Genomic DNA, 27141 nt, shown 5'->3' on the forward strand with positions numbered 1-27141 from the left:
TCTTTCTCTGCTTGTTGTGCAAGATGCCTTTGAGTCCACATGAGATAATTTTGGTACTGTTCAAGCGCTGCGCCACACTGTTGAAATTCAAGGCTCGTTGTAATGGCAGATCTAGTCAGCACGTATTGTTTATCCATGAAATGGTACACTTTTTGACACAAAAGAGAAATACTTGCATTACATTGACGCACAGGGGATTCATCTACACAGATGGAAGATTACCTTCTACGAACACAAGCTTTGCTGTGCATATGCTGCTGTAACCAGTACTCCTAGTTTCTAAGATGAGCGGTTCACCCGATTTGGCACAGAGATCTTCATTAGTATGATAAATATGTCACCATCACAGGGAGGGTGGTGATTTCCACACTGTTCATAGAAACACATTTCACCTTTTGTCTTCTATGGAAATGTTGAGGTGATTATTGTTTGATTATCATGTATTCTGCTGCTTGTGCGAGGTCATATGCTGCACAGGAGGACAACGGACAGAGATTGTTCTTTCTTAAACGTGACATTTTAGACTTTACATAGACTCTGCATTATATTTTTGTGGACAAGCATGGGTGAGTGAGCGAGAAGGTGTGCATTGCTACCACGACTTTGAGAGGTTGATAGTACTGTGTTCTGGGTGGTAGAATCATTGTGTATCTTCTGTATGTTTTGTTGAGCTAATGAGACACTAGAGGTAGTGGCTCTTTGGATTGTGGGTTCTGATGTGCAAGGAATGTCCAACCATCTTTCAACAACAGCCTATTTAATTGTGCATAGTTCTGTATGTGCAGAATCCCTACCACAGAACTCATGCACCTCATTTGGAGACAGTGCCAGGTTGTACTGATCATAATTTAAATTGTGGGTACAGTGTATAATTCACAGATGACACAGGGTCTGTATGAATATGATTTTATTAATGTGCATATGATAAATCTAACAGTTAAGGGTAATTGCATTCCAAAGTTTTAAATCCAAAGTTCATGGAGGAGTTGGAAGTGTTGTTAGATGAAAATCTTCCAAGCAAAGTCCACAGTAATTTTAGCAGGTAATCCAACTTAAACACTCCATCCCATGTGAGAGAATCCAGGGACTGTCAACAAGGTGAATGCTTTGCACACAATGGAGGATATCCAGAGCATTTCTTAACTTCCTGGGGGGAATGCATGGCCATCAGTCTCTCACTTGCCAGTCTTCCTTGGACGGCTCCTCCTCTTCGGAGGAGGGGGACCCTCAGTATCAAGCTGCTGCGGTGGGGGGGACTCTACGCCAGAATCCTCATCCCTCGCTGTTGCAGTTGCAGTTGTTGAGACAACAGGAGTGGAGTGCACACGGGGAGGTGGGGTAATGTTGGTAGTTATCTGGCATAGGCATGTGAGTATGTCCCTATGCACCGCTGTGAGATCATCTATTTTCGACTAGTTGGACTCCATACGGTCCATGTGTTGGTCCATACGGTCAAATGTGTTGGTTCATACAGTCCATTTGGTGGTCCATACGGTCAAAATGGGCAGCCTGCTGATGTTTGATGTCCCTGTGGATCCCAACAACCTGGCCAAAGTCTCTGGTGCATTCGCGATATACATCATATATGCGTTGCAACTCGGGGTCAGCTTGATCTCCAACACCAGCTGTGGGACGTGTCCTCGCACCACGCAACCTCACACCACTCTTAACCCTACCCGCACGGACATTGCCTGGCATTGCACACACTGACAGCTCCTGTCCTCCTTCATTGTTGACAGGGCTGGTGTTTCCTGCCAACTCCAGAGTGGCCTGTGTTGCTGTGCTCCCAGGGTTTTGTTGTCTGGGTGTGTCTGTGGGGATCCTGGGCATCTGGACGTTCACAGATGTTGCAGGAGTGGTCGCTGGAGCTGGTGATCGTGCTGGTGCCGCATGCTGACCCACACCGGAGGTGCCAGGTTGGTCCACATCGCCCGAGAAGGTGTGAGAGTCATCCCCAATGGAGGTCTCAGTGTCCGACGTGGTGTCCAGATGCTGACCTCAGTTCAGGAGTGCCTGTGGGTAGAAGAGAGACACAATGTTAGTTGTGTATTTTCACATGTTATGGTGTCATACACAGACAAATGTGAAGATGTTGTGGATAATGTAGTGTTTCCTTCAAATTTATACTCATCAATCATCACAGACACTGGGATATTTGTTCATGGAACATTGGGATTTTGTAAAGATGTGCTTTACTGTGCATGTCCAGCTCTGTGCATCAATGTGCATGTCTTTTTATCCTTGACTGTACGAAGAAATTGATTGTCAAGTGATACACTGTGCATGGTCCAGGTGTGTTGTTATTTCACACATCAGTGTTTTCACTATGACTTACATACTGTAACAGTTCTGATGTTTAGCAAGATTTGTGCATCTGTGCTTGCCTTTGTGCATGTTTGTAACTGTCACATTGCTGAGGTGACATAAAACTCACTCTCCTGAATCTGTGTCAGCATTTACTAATTTAGCTTGGAGGAATGTGTTGATGTGAACCATCAATGACATCACATGTGTGACATCGAATGCAATTGCAACGCATTTGTTATGACAAATGCATTGTTACATGGCAGTCCATTGAAACACAAGTCATTACATTGACATGCAGTAGGGGATTCGCTAACATGAATGGTTGTATAATCTGATATTTGTATAATCTGACATTCCCTACAGTTGCACACACTGGATTTATAATGGTAAATTGTATCAGTTTGTAATCCTGCGCAGAACCTACAGCACATTTGTGAGATGTTTTGTGTTGTGATGCTCTGCAATGTAACAACACGGTAGTTGTTATGCCTGTGTAGTTTTTGCAGGGTTTGTAAACTATGCAATGTGAGAAGACATATTTGTGTTGATATTTCTCATCACTTTGCACATATGTGAATATCTTTCTGTAGTACATTTTGTCGCTGCTTACTTTTGCACATGATCACTTCATGTACAATCTACTTGTTCTCCATGGACAGAGGAGTTTCCCAAGGATGATCAGTTGCCTTTTCATGGTCAGAGATGTGAGGCACATTGTGTTTAGAGCTTGAGTTAGCCTGAGTTGACTTCCCAATGGCAAACAGACCAGCTTACTCATCATTCACAGAGGATCAATGATAGTGAGGGTAGTGTAGTTCAAGGATGCTGACACCTCAGACTGATGTTGAAGTACAATGCAAAACACAACAATGCCTTGTGCACATGACACAACGCAAGAGTGTCAGTCATCTTGCATTGCACCTCACATCTACTGTCAGATGGGCATTGTCCCTGATGTGTGTTTTAAGTGTGTGTGGTTTGTGTTATGTGGCATGACTGCGAATTACACTGTGTCCTGTCCTCCATGCACATTTGTAGCTTGCACAGCGAGGACACATGTGACTAATCTTTACCTGTTAGTGTGTGAAATGTACAGTTAAGGTTATGGTCTGTAGTTGTGTGAGTAGGCTAAGAACTGGCTGTCAGTTTTTCCTAATTTGTACATGATGCCCCTGTGTAACCTTCTCGACAGGGCATTCGCATTCACTCTCAGGGACAGCATAGTGACAGGTGTGTTATTGTGGGAGTGGGGTGTGTGTGTGTGACAAGTGGGTGCTGGTGGCAGTAGTCATAGCTCCCATTCTCCTCCCACCCAGACCAAATGGGCCAGCATGTACCATGGTTCCATGATAGTGAGTACAAAGTTACATTCAAAATGTCTGACAGTGGTGCCTGTAGTCATGCTGGACATGACTGCCAACAGGGCCTTGTGTTCCCCACACCAAAAGCCAGTGTCAGCCATCTTGACAGGGCATTTGCATTCACTCTCAGGGACAGCATAGTGACAGGTGTGTTATTGTAGGAGTGGGGTGTATGTGTGTGACAAGTGGGTGCTGATGGCAGTAGTCATAGCTTCCACTCCTCCCACCCAGACCCAATGGGCCAGCATGTACCATGATTCCATGACAGTGAGTACAAGGTTACATTCAAGATGTCTGGCTGTGATGTCTGTGGCTGTGTATTTGAGGGAATTTTTGACAATTTGGACATGCACTTATCAGGTTCCAGTATTCCAGCTAATCCAGTTATGGCCTCTGGTGGGAGGAGGTCCCACACCTTCACCTCCCAGGTGGTGAAATGCACCGGTTTATGATGGCCACTGCCAGTCTTGTTGCTCAGGGTATGTTCTCTGGCAATCAGCTTCTTAACCCTCCTGCGTACATCATAGTACCGGTTCCGGATATCCTCCTTTGTGTGCAAGGCTTGTTGACAATCCTTTCCCACATCTTGGTTCTCTGGGACTGGGAGGTCTGTTGGGCCAAGGTGCCAAATAACTTTGACTCAACTCGGATGATTTCACCTATCATGACTTCCAACTCAGCAGTTAAGAACTTTGTATTCTTCTTTGGGGGCATGGTGATGGGTGGTGGTGGAGATGTGTGTGTATGTGAAGGTGAGGGTGAGTGAGTGTGAGTGGAGGTGGGTTTCAGTGGTGCTAGTTGTGTAGAGGTTGTGTGGTGGATGAGTCGTATGTGTTTGTAGTGGGTTGATGAGTTGTCTGTGTATGAGTATGTGGTCATGTCTGTCAAAGTAGCAAATGGTGTTGGGAGGTTTTAGCTCCCTTTATATAGGTTGAGTTGTGGGTGTGTTTTAATATTTAAATTTAGTCTTTTTTGTAGATGACAATGCATTTTTTGGTAGTCTTTTTTCTGTTTCTATTGTATTATTTTTTTCAGATTATGTAAGTCGTTTTGACGGCACATGATGCTTGTTCTTGTGTTATTTGTTTTGACCAAGTCTGTTCCATTCACACTAGGCTATGTGCATCATTCACTTATGTATCTGTCGCGTCGTGTATGTGCTTGGCTCTGTCGAATCGTTCGCGTACATGTCTATTGGGTTGTGTTGATGCTGGACTATGTGGCATTGTTCGCATCCGAGTCTGTCGTGTCGTGTTAATGGAGTCGTTCGCGTACGTGTCTGTAGCTTTGTGTATGTGCTTGGCTGGCTGTGTAGAATCGTTCGCGTACGTGTCTATTGGGTTGTGTTGATGCTGGATTATGTGGCAACGTTCGCGTCCGAGTCTGTCGTGTCGTGTTAATGCTTGGCTATATGGAGTCGTTCGCATACATGTCTGTTGTGTCGGGTTGACGCTTGGCTATCTCGAATCTTGCGTGTACGAGTCTATCGCGTCAGGCTCCTTTCCGGCCGAGTCGGCCATAAAAAAGAAATTCTGCCTGAGTCGGTTGTAAATTTCAAGCATCGCATCGTACTCAGCCATTTGGAAGGCGTGTGTACGGTTTGGTCAGAAAATATGACGGGTCCGTGTCGGGAAAAACCTTTTCCAGCCGATATCGGACTCGACCCCAATATATTTTTATTGATGTTTGAGTAATTTCTTGTTTAAGTATAGGGTGTCAATATTTTTGTCTACGATATTTTTTCCTCAATATTTAGTAGGTCGAGGTTTTAGGAGTGGATATTATCAGTGATCAAGCCCAGAAGATGCTGCTCACAAAAGAAGCGACCATGGCCAAACTTTCCATCCCACTGGTGTCCCAACAACTACCAGAGGAGTTGGATATGGATATCTATAGTTCAGAGACTACTTATACCATCAAATCTTTGAGAGAGGACGGCTTTCCCATTGAATTCTACAAAATAACTGACCCCAGGTCATCCCACCCTTGAAATCATTTTCAAAGAGGTGTCTGATTTCTGTTGCTTTAGCCCCACAATATAGCAACCGGCTCATAGGCACCCTCTAGTATCCAGCATGTGTAAATTTTAGCACAACTTCCAATGCCTAAAATCAAGGCGACACAACAACCACTGTTCTCGGAAGCCATCACCAAATAGTACACTTCTACCCTTGAAGTCATTTTCAAAGAAGCAACTGAGATGAATCAACTGAGCTCTCTGCTCATTAGGGCCCACATCACCCTGATCCACAAATGGGGAAAAGACACCGGCGCTGTTATAATTATAAAACTATTTCTCTCATCAACTACGATGTTAAGATCCTAGCAAAGGTACAAGCCATGAGAGTAAACAAGGAAATCTTACTCCTGATGCATTTAAATAAAGTAGGATTTGTACCAAACTGCTCCTCACTAAATCATTTGTGAAAACTGCATTATTTTGGTGGGCCCAACATGACTAGGACAAGAAGGTGGCCCTCTCTTTAGATGTCAAAGAGGCGTTTGATCCGTTAAAGAGGGGCTATTTGTTCTGTATCCCGAAAAGATTTGGCCTGGGGACCAAATTCATCCACATGATGAGCTGGCTCGATCAGGATCCCATGGCACAATTAACCACAACAGCTTTCTATCAGACAATATCAACATTCACAAAGGGACAAAATAAGGATGCTCTCTGTCACAATTACCTATCTTGTTAGCTCTGGAACTCTTAGCTATCAGAGAATCTGCCACCATCCATTCAATCCCCACACCAGTGTTGGTCTCAAACTAATGCTATACGCTGGTGAGATGTTGCTGAATCAGAGTGAACCGAGAGCCTCTATCCTGGCCCTGATAAGGGTCATTGATGATTTCTCAGGGTGCAAAATCATTTGGAGCAAAAGCGAGGAGCTGCCATTGACAACCTCTATCACCAAAAGCAGTCTGGCGTACACACCTTTTCGATGGGCGCCCCACCATTTAAAGTATCTGGCTATCCTTATTAGCACTGACTTTCAATGCCATGGTCTCTGACAATATTCACAATGCAATAAATGGAGGCAGACTTCATCAAATGGGGGAAACTTCAACTATTGATTTGGGGCAGGAAGCAGACAGTGAAAATGACTCCCAGGTTCAGCTACCTCTTCAGTATGCTACAGCTTCCAATACAGACTCTATAGATGATTCGATCACAAAATATATCTGGGGTACGACTCTGCATAGCGGGGCCATGACTCACCTATATGCCATGACCACGATTGGTAGCCTTCGATTGCCTAATATAACCACGCAATACAGAGCACATACTATTATATTACTTTCACTCCAACATGGATATACCTGACTGGGCTCTTATCAAAAGACAACAGCAATGAGGGTCAACGAGAAACAACATCCTCTACAAAGGCACCAGATTCCTGAGTAATCCAGAAAATCCTACCATGAAAGAAACATTTCCTATATGATTAAGAACACAAAAAAACCTTGGCGAAAAAGGGCTTTTACATGCTGTCACCTCAATCTGGAACAATGCAGGCTTAAAGATAGGTAACAAACAGTTTTTGAGGAAAGATTAAGCAGCCCAGGGAATTCACACATTTGGTGATCTATATTTAACAGATACTCTCAAGCCCTTCACCACCCTTGTCTCGGAATTTAGTCTGCACGGAAACCATTTTTGTTTATATCTACAACTGAGACACTTCGTACTGCACAAGGTGGGGAAAGTACCTCAACCATCGCCCTCCTACTCACTGTACAGTTACCTGGTGAAACGGGGGTAAATAAAAAAATTGATATCTGGACTATATGAACTTCTGACAACAATACAATTCTCAATAACCACACAATGACTGCTTAAAATGAGGTGGCAATCAAGAATACAAAGAACATTCTCCAACAAGAACTGTTCAGAATTAGGGGTATATTTACTAAGTTTTAGCGATGTGTTTGCATCACAAAAGTGACACAAATAGATGGTATAACTTTTTTTTACTAATTTACTTTCCAGCACCAAACATGTTTAGCGCTGGAAAATCACTCGAAAGTAGAGCTTTGCATTGCTTAGCGGCATGGGGACATACCATGGGTGATACAAGGGTATTCCCATGCAACCGCCTAAGGATTCTGACACTAGGGCCTATTTACTTAAAAAAGTAGACAGGGTTTAGTGGGAGAAAATAGAGGCCATTTCAAATAGGTGCTATGATGGAGAATCGCTTTCATTTCTCCTTCCTTTTCTGACTTTGTCTGTGTGCTGTACTGTACAGCACACATACAAAGTTGTAAAAGGTTTCAAGTTAGTCTAAGCATGGTATTTTGTCCGGGAAGGGTTTCCTCCCAGTACGAAACCTATGCTAGACTCATGGAGACACCCTTGCAGTATGGTGAAAAGGTGTGACCATGGGGCACAGCAGCATATTTCTACTCTAGGGGGAGGGGAGGAAAGTGCCATAAGTCTGTAAATATGGCACTCTTCTGCTATCTCCTCATGCTGCCCAGCATTTGAGTCTCATACAAGGCACTATATGACAATCTTCAATATCTAATCCTGCAGTGTACCCTCTGTGCCAGGCTTCCTGGGTGCAGTTACTGGGCTGTGTACGATGGTAGTTTCAAACACGCAGTTTTCACATTTGGGCACAAGTGTGAGCACACGTGTTTATGTGTAACCAGACAAATGGCCCTTACCTTGCTGCATCGCTGCAACCTTATCTTAGAGGCAGGCACTACTGGTAATACTAGCATTCCATTTAATGGATGTTTACCTTGGTCGTATCACTAGTTGGGAAGCTCACCCACATTAAAAAGGCCAAAAACCAGGTGATCAAAAATGTGAAAAATTCAAACAGATTATATGAACAGAGCCCATTTTGTCAGACCCTGTAACTCCATCTCACCATAAATCTTTCACTGCAAAGGCTCTACTAACATATCAAAAATAATTGTCAACAAGGGGCAGCTAGGGTGACCAACCATCCGTAAATTACACAGACTGCCTGTAATTTGGGCCTCTTGTCCATGAAGAATTCTTTCACGGACGCCTTTTGTCTGTAATTTTGGACTTTAGAGCAAGCTGCCCCCTGCAAGCAGCTTGAGAGTCCTTTAACTCTCCCTGCAGGGGCCAGCTCGCGCTGCTGCTGAGATCAGTGGCCTGCAGCAGCCCCTCCCCTACCCGGCACAGGCTGCTATCGGCCCATTATCATTCTGCATGTCGGCCTAATTATCACATACAGAATGATAATGTGCCAGTGACAGCATTTGCTGGGCCTCCTCCTGTCAGAGGCCAGGGCATGGCAAACTGCTTTTGTTTAGCGGCTCCTGTCACCTCACCAGGGGCCAAGCTCTGGGGTGGGTGGAGGTTTCATTTTGGCTCATGTTACTCAGGTGCATTCAATATGCAAACTCAGGTGTTTGACTTTCACTCAGGCACACAACAGATGCAGTGCAAGGTTCTCTCAACCTAATATAAACTTAATTTGGCTTGTGCTTGTGTTGGTTGTCTATTTACTTATGTATTATTGCGTGACCACCTCTGATGTGTCTGTAAAATGTACCAATTGTCCTGAATTTTTGTCCTGAATTCTGACCTTCTGTCCTGCATTTTTGTCCTGAATTTTGACCCTTTCTGCTGAATGTTTACACCTACTGTCCTGAATTTGCACCCATGCCAGTTGGTCACCCTAGGGGCAGCCCTTCCTAGTACCCATTCCCAGTGGGAATTATTCAGATCTTCACCACTATCCTAGCTGCCAGGGAGACACAATTTTGCCCTATAAGTGCCTTCATCATTGGCTCTAATCCTATACTAGCGCATTTAAAATGTGAGAAAGTCCAATCTACTCTTTAGGATTGTTTCTTAGCTACTGATAGGACAATTATAGAGTTTTCGCCTATTCAATTTCTCTACCAAGTGTTTATAGAAGGAGTTGGTCAGTCACTCTGGGCCCTGGGGCTCTGTTAGGCTGATGGTGTTTTATCACTCTGGGCACCTCTTTTTCGTAGATTGCATCTCTGAGGTCTCTCCCTAGGCATTTCCCAGGCTTGATAATGTTATTTGCATGCATACAATATCCAGGGGGCCTATTGTAACACCCCTCCTTATCTTGTGCCTTTTAACTGGAGAGTTCAAACCCCACACATTAAAAGTAAGAGCTCTCACCATATTATCTTGGATCCCCTTAGGCCATGTAATCTCTCCCTTATTCCTCTCTGGTGTGCAACTCTGTGCCCTCCATTAATTGAACCATTCCCTCCCCCAAACGGACATTCCATCTTCCAGCAACTCGAACATCATTAATCCAACACTATGCATAACTCAGAAGGTAAGGAACTAAAATGCCACTAACATGCTTATTAGTCCATGCCTGTAGCCAACTATCATCCCCAGGACCTTCCAGCCACCATGGTCTTAACACTACATTGCAATAAATACCTAAACAATACATTTTAAAAGGTGCACCAGTGCAAAACAAGGAAAATGCAATGTATTAGGGTTAATGCTGCCCTGGGGACAGTGCATTAATGTGAAAAGTTTAATACTGCTTTGAAGCCTCTCCGTGTTTCGCAGTGCAGATGACAACCCGCTTGCACTTTTGGGGGGATTAGAGATCCCCTTGCAGGTGGGTATAATGAGTGACTACACCCACCTGCAAGGGGATGTCTGGGGGGTCCATGAGACTCCCTTGTCCTCCTCCAGAGGTCTGCCATCAGGGGGCACACTGGCAGTGTGCCTCCTGGCTGCTTCTTTTGCCTCTGCACCTGCATCTGTAATATGGTACGGGAGCAGAGACAAAGGGATACCCTCATTTACATGGTGCCATGCCCCCATACAAATGAGGGAATGCCCTCTGATGACAGCACTGATGCTTTATGTGTGCCAGCGCCATTAGTATTACAGAAGGGGATGCACAAGCATAATAATACCAAAGTGCACCAGGGGGCATGTAAAGCGGGTGCAAATGCCTGTTGCGCCCCTGGGGCACTTCTGTAATATGGCCCCTGGTGCTCTTGGCACCTGGAGGTTCTTTCATTAGCACATCGGATTATCCAATAATTTTCTCTATGATTTCTGCTTTATTTTGTTTATGTGGCCAATCTAGTCTAGCACCTCCAGTGCCACAGGGTCTTCATGAGGCAGTCCTTCCAGGGATGGAAGTGGGTCTGTTAAGTAAGTGAAGCCATCTATACAACTGGAATAGGGGAAGTTCGAGGGAGCTCATTGCCTCAGCACCACCTCCCCTCATCATCAACCACTCCCCAATGCTGCATATTTTTTTATCACTTGTGCTTCCTTACTATGGTGGCCTTTTACATTCTGCTGCATTTGCATAATATTTCTGTATCACCAACAGACTTGTACTAAATAATATTTCTTCTGAATCTGCTCAAAGCCGGAATGGTAATGCTTGAGGAGGAGACAGAACAGTATTGCAGCTAAATATGCAAAAGGTTGCATTACTCAAGACGTAAGGCAAAGAAATCAACCAACCCCTCTTGACTTTAATGCCTCCTTCCCTTCTCAGTTTTGCAAATTACACCTAACTGATTCTTTTCACGGTTTCCCTTTAGGGGCCTACCCATTCTGTCAAGTTCTACTGTACTGCTGTCTGTTTTGTTCGCCAGTATGTATTTTAAATTACCACTTACCTCTCAGGCCCAGGCTGAGGATTGTTTATTTCTTTTCTTTGGTATCCCATTTTCTCCTGTTTTAAAATATCTATGTTATGTTCACTTTATTTCTCCAGAGCTTTCTCTCTGCTAGAAGAATATGCATTTCAAGAGGTTTTGTTTCAGTCCCCCTTTAGGACTCTGTTCACAGCAAATCAATTCTCCACTATCAAAATCAGTTCCATCTGAAAAGGCAGATTTACCCCATATGGCCTAAACAAAAAGCACAGCTTGTATAAGATGCTCTGTTGTTATATTTCATATCGGTGCCCTAATATAGGTCCAGGGAACATCGTACACTTTCCCTACATCAGCTCCCGTTATTTCATATGAACGAGCCTTATGAGGACATAACTTCAAATAAGGACAGAATGCCTTATATGGATATCACGCCTTATAAGGACTGTAGCACTTTTGTGGACTAAACCGTTCACCTAGTTCCATGCAGAGGCTGGGTTTTCCCCAATCGATATTTCTAAGCCGTCATCCTTAGAACATATGAATAATTGATGAGTACACTCTCCAGGAGGTATACTTCACCTCTCCCATCGACACACAAGGTTTAATCCCTAACGTCATCCTCATACTGAACAATGGGTAACACACGTACATAGACTGTATACATACAGCACCCCTTGCTATCAGAAGGCAGGAGGGACCCGAGACTTCAAGGCCGACACACTGACCAGAGATGCTGCAGCTCCGGCATTACATTGCTCCACCTGACAGTGGTCTAACTATCCCTTGCGGGGTGTCCTGCTCAAGTCCAGGACGAAGTCCCACATTCTCACTATCCAGGTATGGGGGTTCGACTCAATCCTAGCGGGATTCTTGGCTATTAGATTCTAGACTATTAGGCTTTTAGGCTCAGTAGCTCTTTCGCACCTACTTACATGCTAGGTACACTCAGGTACATCTAGTTAGGCATCTTAGGAGTACGCACTTTATTTTTAGAAATGCAGTTCATATTAATGTATATGTTCGTGACTGTTGCAAAATGGTAGAACAATACTATTCCTTTTTATTCACTGTACTGCTGGTTCTATATCTCTTCTACTGTGTTACAGTGTTAACAGCGCACTTATTCTACATGAGAAGAACTATGGTACAATAAATTCTTATTGTAAAAACGCTCGACTGTTTCTTCTCTGTATCTCTCTGAGAGCAAAACAAGCAAGCACGAGGGACTGGGTGAAAAGTAATATATTGTTTCCACGAGACTGAGATTATTGTGTTCTGAGGTTGCAAAAACGTATCTCTCTGATAACAGGAGATTCTAGTAGCACTACAAGCTAGCTAATGCGAAAACAGGCTAACATATTCGGCGGGGGTGTGCAGAATCGGTCTGCCACCAGGCCCACAGTGTATGTTATCCACAAATGCGTAGGTCCTGCATAAAGGGTACTATTGGAACTACACTACACTGTTACATAATCCACCCAATGTCCTGTATCATAAAATAAACTATAATTTTGCACTTCACTTGTTCCTTGCTCTTTTAATCACTGTAGGTTTTCTCACACTCCTCCACACTTCACAGCAATTGAGTTCACATTATATTTTCATTCTTATAATGCTCCTGGATCACATTCAAGCCCGTCATCATTTCCCCCCAGGTTCATGACAGTTGAGCTAACTAGATTGGATTTGTCAGTGAATGTAGTCACATTGCAGGATGCAGTTTTGATTCCCACATCCCGCTCCATAAGAATTGGGGGACTAGTGCACTGTGATTACTTAAAATGACAACCTCAATTATTGTCCAAACCACTGCCTGACATGTGGGCTCCTGCACATTTCAGGATTGAGTGTCTACTGATCCACAAGTCAAACTTTCTCTTCCCCAGCCAGTCCTTGCCCCGATAAAAGCACTGGCTGTCAAATCTCAGCCCTGCTGGTTGAACATAGCCACAAACATAGTCAGCCCTTCATCTTTCCAAAACCCATACATTTCTTCTGTTCCATGCCCAAACCATAACCCTTTGACACTGTTCCTTTGTTGAAAGTGTTTGTCCCAACGTCCCTTTCAGGTAAGTTTTAATTCCACCACTTTATTACCCCTAACACTTGACCACTTGTTGTCCCTTTCATCTTCTTGCACAAAAAACATAAAAAACAGTCACATTCCTGCTGTCAATGGGAAAATGCTAACTCTGGGCAAACGTGCATCAAATGAATTCCTCAGTGCCACCACCATGTCCTCCTCTTGTCTTACTGTTTCTCACCATTACCTGTAGGCGCCCCCTTCATACTCTGACACCTTCCATCTTTTAACCCCTCTAAAATCCTTAGCTCCTCTCTCTCTCTCATATCCAAGACCATAAAAACCCAAACTGATGTCTATGTGAGTTTTTTTTTAACCTATAATAACCTATGGATGGGAACAATGATTGTCCTCATGATGCCTGTTTTCAGTAATTCAAGAAGATAATTGTGTCATTCTTTCTTATAACTATTCCCTCCTCATCTTTGTGTTTCTACATCACTACTCTTGGAGAATTCACCCACCTGTCTGTATATTTTCCTGCTTGCCAGACACCCATTGACTATCTTTAGTTTCTTTAATCTCCTATCATGCAAAAGAACAATTGATGACAGAATTCTGAACAATGTCAAACACTCTCCCCCAGTTGGAGATCAGAGCTTATTTCCATCATTGTTTTGCTCACCTCACAATTACCGTTCGAGCCCAGACTTATGCAAATCTGTCTTGACCCTGCTCCCCATGGGTGCAGTGCAGCCCAGACTGCCAGGCCAGGTCCTCGCTGGACCAGAAACAAGCATTCTAGGATCGGTTTCGGGATGTCACTCCTCATCAGCCAGAATAGCCTGATTCCAGTAGCATGGCAAGCACTGGACCCATGCCTTGACATAACGGTACCACTTGGGGTTACAAATGTAAAAGGAACAGAGTGAAATATTTACAGAGTGAATATAATTCACTCTCCTATAATCCATGCATCCCCCGGAATCCATGTTGCAAATGATACTGCCCCAAGAGCCAACCATGGAATATTGACCACTGTGAATGAGACAAGACCTCTGCTATGCTATTGTTGAAGCAGGTATGCTTTGCCATCACTACTCCACTGCTTCATTGCTGTGACCACACTTCCCAAAGTCACCCCTTTTCCATACTTTTGTACTCATTCTTTTGTGGCATCCAGGTTCAAATATCTATCTGAAAAATTGCCCTAGTTGATATAATCATTCTTTGAGATGCCCACACGACAAGACAAATCATATATGCATTAAAATTACTCTGATACATTCTTAGGAGGGATGTCCAGTGATGAATATTCAGATCCTTCTGATGGATCAACTAAAATACTCTAGCCACTGTTCACAGGCATCTTATTAAAAGTTGATCAACCCCACCAACGTACTTTCCTAGATTTCATGTCCTCTGCCCATCTTGCCCCTTGATCCCATCAATGGTGTCCTGAACCCATGTGGAAACACTCTCCAATCAATTTTCCGCTTGCTGGTCTGGATAATTCTGCAACAAACACCCACCCACCCCCAATCTCCTGCAGCTGAATTGCCACCCCCTCCCATCATCTCTCTTCATGAGTCTCTACCAGTTGGCAGCTAATGTAAGGGCCCTTAATTGTTAGAATAACATTCAATCAAAAGATACATGACATCCACTTGGAACAGTCATGTTTAAATTTACACGGTGACTGATAGCAAGCTCCTTTGTTAAAATACTACAGTACAGTGCAAAGTGCTTTGTTCAATCCCCCCACCCCTCCAGTCTGTTGGAAAATGGCAGTGGCATGCCACTGACTGTATAGACCATATCTAACAGCCTTGTGAGTGTTATCCACTGTAACAATAAACCATTGTCTAGCAACAAAGCTGTCTGGCCCACCTTCATCTGCACCATGAATTCTTCATTGTATCACAGCCATAAACCTCACTGATGGGGATATGTGCTCTCCCTTCCAATAGTTTTCGTTTATGCTTTGCATCAGGTCAGCACCTGGTGGCTGTAGGTTGCCCATAAATGGTAATTACATTTCTCACACTATGGGGGCCACCTCCACTCACAATGACTGATATTACCCTGACAATCCAGCCATAACATCTTCTACAATTTTGTCTATCCGACTCAAACCTACAACTTCCCTCATGAACCCTTTACTGCCTCTCCTTTCCTGGGACAGAGCCCTTTAGTCAGCACCCCTAGCTTTCTCTATTCTGTATTATATCTGGATTATCTGAAGACACCAAACAGGCCTTTTAAAACCTATAAAATATTCATTTTTGCTATTATCGCCCTTCTTTGATTTATTCACGCGCTTCCTTGCTCTTGATTCATCATTCCCAGTCTCCTTCCTCAAAGACCTTCCATCAGCACACCTGTACTCTGTCTGTAAAAGCTGCTCGCGAATCCAGGTCCTCTTTTCAGATGGTGTGCTGATTTTATACTGTGCCTCTGCTTTTCCAGAGGTCCATGAACAGCTTCCCTATATCCCTCATGGGCTAGAACCCCACACCCATGCATTGTACTTGTGCTCACCACCCCCTTCTCACTTCATAGAAGGACCTTCAAGCACCATACTTTGCTTGGCCTCTCTGCCTTACACAGGGTCAGCCACTCTTAGGGTGCTCCATCCCAGATTGATTCTTCTTCACACAAATCAAGCATAGCATCCAACCCACAGCCCTTGACTTTTTCAGTCACCTCCCTCAATTTTGACATGCAACCAAAGCATTGTTCTGAACCCCCTATTCCTTACCAGATCTTTGTCAAGTGCTCCTGGCATGGTACCATCTTTATATAATCTGTGTAATACCCAAGAAGCCTTTTCTCCACTGCCACTGAGAAGACTACCTTCGATTCTCAGTTAATCATTTTGTTATCTTCACTCACTGTTCTTGTAGAGTCAGGCACTACCCATGCATCTCTGCCCTTTCTTCCATGTACCAGCTACAGCTTCATTTACTTTCATCCCTCCTACTGACCGGACAGCACCCTCACCCTCTCACACCTCAAATCATCAGTAGTGCTTGTACATTGTCTCATGGTGTCCTCTCTTGCAGGGCTCGATGCACTTCTGGTTTTTGTGAAATCTGGGGCTGTGAAGCTCCCACCTTCCCTTCATCCATTCCACTGCCATGGGCGGTGCTACGACCACTTCTCCTCTTACGCCAACACTATCTCTCTCTCACTATCACCAATCCCATGCACTCTTTTTAGGTCCTGCGTTAGCCAAGATCTTTTGATTTCACTTAAATTATACGTACAATATACATACTTAAAAGGGCTTTCAGCCACCTTTCAGAATCCATTATACTCACACTTTGCTTCCCCCTACTCCAGCATACAGCATGGGTCAGTAGGTCAGCCTGCTTAAGTGACTGCCCAACTTCACTTTGCGTGACTGCATTTTGCTCTCTCACAAAGAAGACATTCGCACACAAGGTAGTTCCCTTCAGTGCCCGTGTTTTTGTTTTTACATTATGATTATTTTAGGGTTGCTTTTGTGTTTAGAGTCTGATGTGATAACAAAATGCTTTGATATACAGGACACATTCCAGCTTTATCAGTTGCTGTCTTCCGCCAAGGCTGTTACAAATTCCTTTTGCAGTGACCTTTGTTTATCTGTGGCTCCTATATCACTCATTTGAAAAGGTTGTTGTGAGAAGTTGGCCTTATATATGCTGTTCACTAGTTAAAGTGGGCACCTTACACCAGTCAAAACGACCCTTATTGATGATTAGTTTAAAGACAAAACACCAGGAAAAAAGAGGGGATAACAATGCAGTCAGATTCCACCTTCCTATAGTTGTGGAAAACAGAGCCTTTCTTAAAGACAACAGTGATATAGACAGCAGCTCACACACACTAAGTCATGAGTGCGCTCTAGGTCTGCAACCATGTATGCCTGTTTGTATTTCTTTCCTTAGTGCGTTGTCCCTTCTTTCCTTATTGTTTCCCTTCTTTCCTTGTTGCTTTCTTTCTTTCCTTCACTTTGCATTCCATCTTTATTTCCATCATTTTTCTTTCATTGTTTCTTACTTTCTTTCCTTCTTACATTCTTTCTTTATTTTTCCATCCTTCATTCCACATGTTTTCTTCTTTCTTTCTTTGCTTCCTTTCCTTGCCTCCATTCTTTGCGTATTTTTTGTCTTTTTTTTAACTTCGTGCATTCTTTCCTCATTTTTATTTCTCTCTTTCTTTCCTCATTTTTGTACTTCTTTTTTTCTTCCCTTGTCTTCTTTCTTTGTTTTCTCAACATTTTCTTTTGTCCTTCCTTCTTTTCTACTGTTATCTCTTCTTCTTTCTATTTTCTTTCCTTTTTCCTCCTTCCCTTTCTTTTTTCCTTTTCTTTCATTCTTCTTTGTTTCTTTCTTTTTTCCCTTCTGTTTTTTTCTTTTGCCTTCATTCTTCCTTGCCTTCTTTCTTTTCTTCCATCTTTATTTTTTGCCTTCTTTCTTCCCTGCCATCTTTCTTGTTTTATTTCGTTCTTTCCTACTCTTTTCTATTCTTGCTTTCTTCTTTCTTTCTTTCTTTCTTTCTTTCTTTCTTTCTTTCTTTCTTTCTTTCTTTCTCTTTCTTCTTTATTTTTAACTTCCGTGTTCCCTTCTTCTTTTTTCCTTGCTTTCGTATGTCCTTCTTGTTTCCTACTTTCCTTCTTGACTTCCTCCTTTATTTCTTTTTCTTTCTGCCATTCTTTCTTTGCCTCTTTCTTCTTATTGTTCTTCCTTCCTTTCTTTCTCTTCTTTCTTTAATGCCTTTTTAACTTCTGTCTGACAGCCAATGGCAGAACAATTTACTTTTTTGTAGGTTTGTGTTAACCAAGATGTTTTGATTTTACTAAAATTATGTGTATAACTAAGTCACTTCTGGAGGTTTTTAGACAGACTTCATCCATTTATTTGTGGTTGTGCCATTCACATTGTTCCTCCACCCACTCAAACATGCAACAAGGGGTAATGAGTCACTTTGAGCTAAGTCATACTGCCCTTTCTAAAGGAGCATATACACTTGAAAAGTAGTTTCCTTCTGTGCCAGGGAGTACCATGGCAAAGTGTGTTTTTGAGGGAAAAGAATATTTTTTAATTAGTCGTGCTTTTTTTGTTTTAGATTGATGAAGGCACTGCAGCTTCCTTAACAAAAACGTTTTGCAAAAACTATGGCAAAATAAAAACTGAATTACCAAAAGGCTGGCAGCCAAAGACAGATCTATTGGCTTTGCCAATGCTTGTTTTACCCATGTGCTACTCATGCTTCTTCTGTTCTTACTTTGATCTTCTTTTCTTTCCTTCTATCTTTCCCCATTTTGTACCTTCTTTCCTCATTTCTATGCTTTCTTTAATTATTTTCTTACCTTTTTCATTTTTCCTTCCTTCTGTTCTACTTCTGTTTTTTTTTCTTTCTAATTTCTTTTTTCTTACTTTATTCCCTCCCTTCTTTCTTTCTTGGTTAACTTTCTTTCTTTATTTCCTTCTTTGTTCCTTCTTTCTTTTTTCCCTCTTGCTTTCTCACCTTATCTCTTTTTCCTTAATTCTTTCTTGTCATCTTTCTTTTCTTCCATCTTTATTTCTTGACATTTTTCCTCCCTGCCTTACTTCTTGCCCTATTTATTTCATTTTTCTTTCTTTCTTTCTTTCTTTCTTTCTTTCTTTCTTTCTTTCTTTCTTTCTTTCTTTCTTTCTTTCTTTCTTTCTTTCTCATTCTTTCTTTCTTTCTTTCTTTCTTTCTTCCTTCCTTTCTTTCTTTTTATTTCTCTTTCTTCCAAATGTTTGCCTTCTGTCTTCCTTTCTTCTTGTTTGCTTTGGTCTTCTTTTTCTGAATATGAGTCTGTTTTGTGAATTTCCCCATCTCGACACACTCTTCTGTTGGCTTCCTGCGCTGGGTTGACTGTCACGTGCCATATTCTAGACTCATTTAGTTTGTGACCCCTGTCCTCTGACCAACATGCCACCCCCTCTTTCATTTCTGCAATCTTTGTTATCATTGAACCCCTTTGTGATCCAATGATACCACCCCTTATTTACTCCCTCATCAACTTAGGGTGGGTGCTGCAAGCCAATATACCAGCGGGGACCCCCGCAGACATCTCCCTCTTGGGCCTACCTAATCCTTATGGTGCTCATCACTGTGCCCGATCTTGTAGTCACTGGTAGCTTCCTTTGCTTCCAAGCGCTCCATCACTGCTGCATGAGGGAATGGAAATTCAATTGCGCAGGCACAGGGCCACATATTTTAGTTCCAAGATGACTGCCTTGTGACTGTCATCTCGGCATATTTTGTCAGTTCTTGGCCTCCTCCCCAAAATCCTTGGGTGAAGAATGAGGCCCCCACCCCTTCACCAGGAGCCAGGAGCCTGCCTTCGGAGCCTAATGCTTTCATGTCAACAATATATCCAGAACGGGGACTGTGGCGTGGTTTCTTGCCTCCTCTGCTTCTCCTCAAACTCTTTACATAATAAAGTGTACTGATTGTATTTAATGTCTGCTATATAAAATGTTTGTCATTGCAGATCCCTCGGACCAACTCTTGACAATGGCTTTAATAACCCAACCGGCATTTAACTGTTTCACTCCCAAGTACATCATGTCAGAGACCCACTCACAACATTGGAATACCCTTCTCTCCTTCTTATAATGTTAAGATTAGGTAGCATTTTAGGAACTCACTTAAATATTTTATTTCTATAGCTATAAAATAAAAAATTGTTAAGGAGAAAGCAGCTTGAGGACTGCGAATGAGTAGACCTGCATTAAATAAAAACGACAAAAATACCAGATTCAGTGATGCAGTGTCTGTTGAGTTTGCAGTAAAAGTGTTTTTTTCTTTCTGTAAGACCTTGCCCTTGGAAATGAACGACGTCGATTTCGAACTGAAGATTATTCCTTTGTGACAGATTTAATAAGAGAATCCGTCCTTTATTTTGTCGGGTTTTACGTGTTTTTTAATCTACTCCTGAGCAGCAGGAATGCAGGTCGCTTCTTTAGCAGGTTATAAACATTTATATGCTTCTTTCAAACCATATCGCTTGGATCTCTCAGTATACTTTTCCAGCAATGCCCACTGGCAATGGAAAAATGAATTAGCCCGCGTTAATTTGTTTTCCCTTCATATGCAAGTGCTTTAACTCTTGGGAAACAGCTCCTCGTAGCTGGGCTGCGAAGCCTCGGTTGCAGACTTGCGTCGCTCTAACGCCTTTTAAAAAGGTTAATTTTGGGGAAGGGCGGGGGAGGGGAGTTCAGTTTAATGTCCTCACTCATGTCAAGGTTTTTACTGCTTTTGGAAAGGAATGTGTCTGGTTTCACGGTCTTCGTTTGCAGCCGTGAGGCTGGCCTGTTGTTTGAACCGTGTAGAGCCAGCAGTGCAGTGAACGCTGAGCTTTCACAGAACAAAAGATGAAAGGCCCATCATGGTCATAACATAGGATGCAGCGTGTGGATGAGGCATTGCACTCCTAGCACATCAAAGGGCCGTAGAGTGGTGCGTCATAATTGCAATACACCTTACAAACGGGCAGCCATGTTGTTCTTAGGTCTGGCCTAAAAACAGCGGTAGTTTTGTCGCTAGCGTCACGTTTTGAACAAAATTCATAATAAAAGTATTGTAATTGCATTTCTTTATTGATTACTGCCCATTCAAGTCGTAAATTGCATCTATATATTGCTACCTACTTCTTAGCAGACGTTGAAACGCTTTCAGCGAGTAGCACACTACTCCAGATCCCAAGGTTAATGCTAAGGGGTCTATTAGGACGGCGGCCAGATGGCCGCCGCCGGCGGTGGCAACCGCTGGGCCGGCTGCGGTCATCCGCGCGTGATCGCAACCCAGAAAAACCGCCGGTCCCATTAGCATGGCAGTGACGACCGCAGCGGTGAGAGCTGGACCGCTAAAATGGGGCTAAAATGGGGCCAGCACAGGGTCAGGCTCCGCCAGCATGATTATGAGGCCAGCGGTAGCCATCCTGTCCGCGGTGGTGGAACCGCCATGGAAAGGCATGCAGAGAATGTCTCCGGGGGCCCATTGTGGGCCCCAATGTGTTGGGGGGTGTGGGTGCACTGGGGGGTACCCATGGTCCCCCCCTACATGTCCCTGTACCAAGTGGCAGGAACTGTGCAGTGCCTGCCACGAGTGCAGGGATATGCTGCACATGCTTATTTGGACATCGCGGCGGTGCTGTTGACAGCAGCAACCGCTGCAATATTAAATGCCGTGATCGTATCGCCACGGTCGGATTTCGATCGTGGAGCATACTAATTGGACTGGCGGTTTTGCCGCGGTCCTAGCGGGCGGTGTTTTCCCGCTACCATGGCGGTCGACCGCCATCCTAATGGACCCCCAAATCTAGTGGGTATTGGTTTTTGTTGGTTATTAGTTGTTTGTTATTAGGATACGTTTTGTGCACTCAAGGAAATCATTCCATGCTTTTACTTCAATTTCTTTGTGGTAGATTAAATTAATAGACATCAGATCAGTTCATTAATGGAGGATGTAATTTCATATGAGCTCTTGCAAATGGTTGCAATCTGTTGGCAGTGCTTAATTTGTAAAGAATAAGTGCCGAGGTATGTCGCAAAAGTTTGCTGCCGGTTCTGCTGAATGTAGGGGTTTCTGCAAATCAAGGCTGTTTAATCATGATTCCACCTAATGCCTTTTTTATACAACAACCTCCACTCCCTGCCCCTTTATCTCATTCTTCATCACTGCTTTCACCCTCTGTAAATGATCGCCTCTCTTTCTCTTCCCTCTTCTTCACGCCTTTTCTGCCTTTCTCTATTATCTTCTGGGTCAATGCCTGATGATGAAAAATAAGTCCCAGTGCTCAAACATGAGTGGTGGTGGGCCCCACCTACAACAGCTGGCTCAAATTAAGTGCTGGCAGGGGCGGCTCCTCCGCTATGGCAGAGAAGCGTCGCCCCACTGCTTTCAAGCAGTGAGGGAAGAAACATAAAATGAGAATAACTTTAAGTTATTATCATTTTATGTTTCCCTTGTGGGTGGGCGGGTGGCCAGGGCTCCTCTGCTTTGCAAGCGGGGCAGTGGAGGAGTGGTTTGCCCACTCCTAATTGCGCAGTGACTGTTTGGTCGGCCCTCTCGGGCTGCCCAAATCAGTCATGCACACGTTCCCACTTCTCCATGCAGGCTACATTACAGCATGCATGGAGAATATGCCCACTCCTCCAGCCCCTGGTTGAGCGCCGTGTCACAGTGCTCAGACCAATCACAACGCTGCATTGTGATTGGCTTAGGGGAGGAGGGAGCCTTGCTGCGTGCTTCCTGTTCCTGAAGTCGGAACAGGAGAGCAGGAGCAGAGAAGCAGGACCCAGTGACGGCAAGGTAAGTGATTTTATTATTATTGTGCTTCCCCAGCGACCCCCCTGCGCCTGCGACCCCACCCGCAAGCCATGCCGGCCGCAACTGAGTGGTTGTTATTGTGATGAATGGACTGGTGAGAGGAGATTCTTAGTTAGCAATTATATACTTTCCAGGAAGGAGGTTGGACTTAACGTGGTGTGGTGCAAGCATTTTGCAGAAATACAATAATAGAGAGTAGGCACACAGGCAAGTGGCTTAGGGTAGGTTACACTCAGAGAGAGTATGGCATGCAAAGGTATGTAACAATTGTTGCACATGGGAACAAAAGAATTAAGTCTTGTATCAATCCCATCTAACTTTAGTGTTATAGGTGCTAAAAGATCTTTAGTCATCTTACAAAAAGAGTATCCAACAGCAGGTTGGGCCTGGCTGATAGTGGAGATTTTGGCCGCAGAGACTTCCTTGGGACTCTATTACAAGCAGTTCGCTTCCACTTAGTAAGGGGACAGTCCAAAACTAAATCGTCTCCTGCTGGTGGTTTGTCAGTTGAGATACATATCAACAGGGGGGGACTCCTTTGGTGCAGGTATGGATACTGGAGGGCTTAAAAACCCTGCTGTGTCCCCTTGCGACCCTGACTCCTCTCCATTCTTGGCCACAACAGAGCCCTGGGCAAATGTATCTGTCTCCATAGAGAGCCTTCTCTAAGTTCTTAAAGGAGCTTAATGGCAGGATACCAAAAATATAATCATAAAATATAGAAAACATAAAAATGAAGTACACAAAGTACCTTATTCATGACATTAGTAGTAAAAATTGAAGAAGCCGTATCCTGGTGCTTCCCAAAACCGATGGGTTCCAAGCTGAGACCAAGGAACCTGGTCCAGCCCAGCCTCTTTCGGCTTCTGATGGGCGCAGATGGACATCAACAAACTGCAGTTTGTTTTTTCATGGCAGACCGAACTCAACACTTTTATGGAAAAGGGACTCCATTTAAAAAAAAGGTTTACTTTATTTAAATGCAATCACAAACATGGTGGTAATGCCACCATCCCTGTGATGACATCCAATCAGATGAAGTCGCAAATTGCAGCATACCTCATTAATATTCATGAGGTAGGTCGGAATGTGACCTACTCTGAGTTGTGATTTTGTAAACAAACTTAATATTACATAGGGCAGTTCACAAAAGCTCCTTGGATTCCCAGAATGCTGGTCCACAATTTGTGACTACTGTTTTTTAATCTAATGTTAGTAAATCTGGCATAATATTATTTTTCGATATGCACCATAGCTAGGGGTTGTTTTGTGGATTCTCATTAATGAGGGTGGAGTAATATCTATTGTTGTGAGAGAGATGCACGTTAGAGAAGGGTTTCATTTTTTTAGCCTGATATTCATGCGTCCTTTTAGAAATCTGGATGATGTTTACATTATTCAGTAAAGTGTCAGTATTCAGTAAAGTGTGGCACTGAGAGTCACACTAAAGTGGTCATTCACTATTCACCTGCATATCCCAGTTCACTGCTAACTCTGTTCCTATTTCCTAGGCATGGGCCTCGAAAAATGGTAACAGTGTGATTTCATCATAGGAAGAACACATATAACTTAATTGGTAGCAAGGAAAAGGGAGCACCTAGTGAGTTATAGGGAGTCCAAAATGCTAGTAGGGTTCTAAGTTGGATTTGGATGGTCTGGAGTTTCCATGATAGCCTTAGAGCATGACATAGCAGGCTCTACCAGCCATTAAAGGCCCGCTCCAGCGTTAAAGGCCCAAGCCCAGATCGAGGGCCTTTAACAAGGAAGATGGCCATTAATGGCCAGTAGAGCCCACTACAGAGGGCTCTAAGGCTATTAGAACATTCTGCCGCTAGAAGCCAGAATGTTCTAACAAATAAAACAAAGGTCTCACGGAGCCCAAGGTGGTTGAAATCTCCTCGGGCTCCGTGAAGCTTTTGGTCACAGCAACAGCTATGACCAATCATTGGCATGTTGCTGCTCTGGGCTTCTACCAGCCATTAGAAGCCCGGAGCACTCCATTGTTTTTAATGGAGCTCCCAACATTCCAATGTTCTAATATGGAGGAAAGCATTGAACCTATTTAAAGCAAATCAATCGTGGTGCGTCTAAGCCACTGATAACTTGACTTGTGTCAAGCAACGTCGATGTCACTGCAGCCAATGCTAGTACTCTTTTTAGCATGGTGCTAAGCCAAAAAGGATACTGTATTGGGGATTATTTTGTGAAACAGTGCCTGAGCAATGCTGTTGAGTTGAGTAAGGCGATGGACATAACGGGACCTTTAAGGATGGTCAAAAGTGTCTAGGACATCGAAACATCAAAAACCATGTTCAATAGGTTGGTTATGTCATGGGTGCAAGACTGCTTTTGAGTAAAAAAAAAGAAATTCACTTGTATCTGGGAAACATCGTTTACAACGCGGGGATTACATCGCGATGCCATTACATCGCGGGTTTTACAACGCAAGTCGTTACAACGACTTGCGCTAGATGGCGCTCTAGGACAAGGAATAGTATCATTTACTATCCAACACCTTCTCTACTGTAGGTAGACTGGAGTTGGAATAGTAAATTATACTACTCCAAGTCCAGCTCCCTCCAACGCAAGTCGTTGTAACGACTTGCATTGTCAAAACCGTGATGTAATGTACCGCGATGTAAATGTATGCGTTGTAACATCATACATTCCTTGTATCTAGGCCTAATGTAAGATTTTTTGTCTCGGCAGCCAAAAGCACTGGGGAGTCTGATGCATTGGCACTTATTACGCCAGAAGCCATTCAGTAGAAAATATACAATGCCAGCCATCCTCCCAAGGGGTGACATAAGATTGCACTACAAAAATGTTTTTTTTATTTGCTTCAGATATATTGACAGGTTCAAAATGCATTATCGTAAGTGCAAAATGTATTGGCATATGCGCAAAAGAATTGCACTAGATTAAGTGCATTATTGGGAGAATGCAAGACGTGTTTTAGCATAATTCCAAACTAAGACTAGGGCCAATCTATATTTTGTACACATATGTAATTCGCCTATGCGGTAAACTTGAAACAAAGTGCCATGGAGGAATTACCCCCTTAATGAAAAAGTGGGAATTGTGCTCTTGGGGCACGCACAGAATTCATTTGCATATGCCCAATGTATGCACCCATGTCTATGACATGGCACAAAGTCACCAAATAGTTTCAAAAGACTTTCAGGCAATTTCACACACAAAAATGGCAACACATTTGACCTCTTGGATAATTGTGCTAACAGGATGTGGAAATAATCCCACAAAAAATAACTTTCAGCCGCATTCATGGCCAAGACAAGCAGCACAGCACAGCAAGTCACCTTGCTGCGCTGCACTGCGTTACAGGGAGAGGGCAGGAATGCACCATATTTAGGTCAATAAGGTGCATTCCACCTTTTTCCCTGCACTGGCACCCTTTTGGCTGCCTAGCGCCAACACAAGCACCCTTGCACCATGGCGAAAGGGTGCCTGGGTTGCATGTACGATTGTTTTTGGGCAGGAAGAGGCAGAACACAACACACATAAACAGAGGAAAAAACGAGGTGAATTAAAGATATTTCACCTCGTTATGCCTCGCCTGGAGAGGTGTAGGTTTTTGACGTATTCCCCGGTCTACCACGTCTGGTAAATCTGCAAAGGAGATCGTAAATATGCCCTTTGGTATCCAAACCTTTTGGAATCCAGAAGCAAGTCTTCCAGCATGAGCAGAATAAGAAAAATATTATGCCTCCTGTTATTCCTTTTATCAACGAAATCCCTTGCTTGGGTTAGAGTGATGAGTGAAGGAAGCCTTACAAGTTCTTCTGCTACTAAATAACTAGTCTAAATGTGTTCATAGATCAGTACCAGAGATGTTGAAGAGGCTTTGGCTTAGCCCCCTGGGACGTGGTTGGGGTCCATAGACGAGGAATTTCTGGTCTTTTGATTGACCAAAGACACAGGGAAGAGGTGTGGAGCCGTAGCCAGGGCAACTGACTCTGGAATCTGGGGATCACGGTTCGATCCCCGGCTGCAGATTGGCCAAGCACCATGTGACCCTGGGCAATAGCTTGCTTAATCTTCCCGACGGTCCCCAGCGCCTAGAGACCCTTACGGGTGATTGTTCGCACTTTACAAATGTGGATTAATATTTATATCTACAGAGTCTAGATGTGGGAAGGGCCAGAGCCTCCAGGTTTTCAGATCCTTTCTCCATCTGGTGTGGGTGGAGAGAGAAGTGGGCCAAACAAGGGCTGGTGCTGTGCATTAAAATGGGTTCTGCATGCATTCCAAAATTCTTCTACCAATATCAGGAGTGTCTGTTGTTTGTGAAATAATGCAAACATGATTGAGGTGTAGTATTATGCAACACATATACCCCCCCCCCCCCCAAATGTAGAACATGAACTGATTGAGTGAACCCTTTCTGAATGAGGCTATAGTTGTCTAAGAGAAAGGGAAATAACATTTTCTTTTTGTTCTTGACATGTAATATTAACATGCATA

Source organism: Triturus cristatus, chromosome 6 (assembly GCF_964204655.1).
Source record: "Triturus cristatus chromosome 6, aTriCri1.1, whole genome shotgun sequence".
Classification (NCBI taxonomy): domain Eukaryota; kingdom Metazoa; phylum Chordata; class Amphibia; order Caudata; family Salamandridae; genus Triturus; species Triturus cristatus.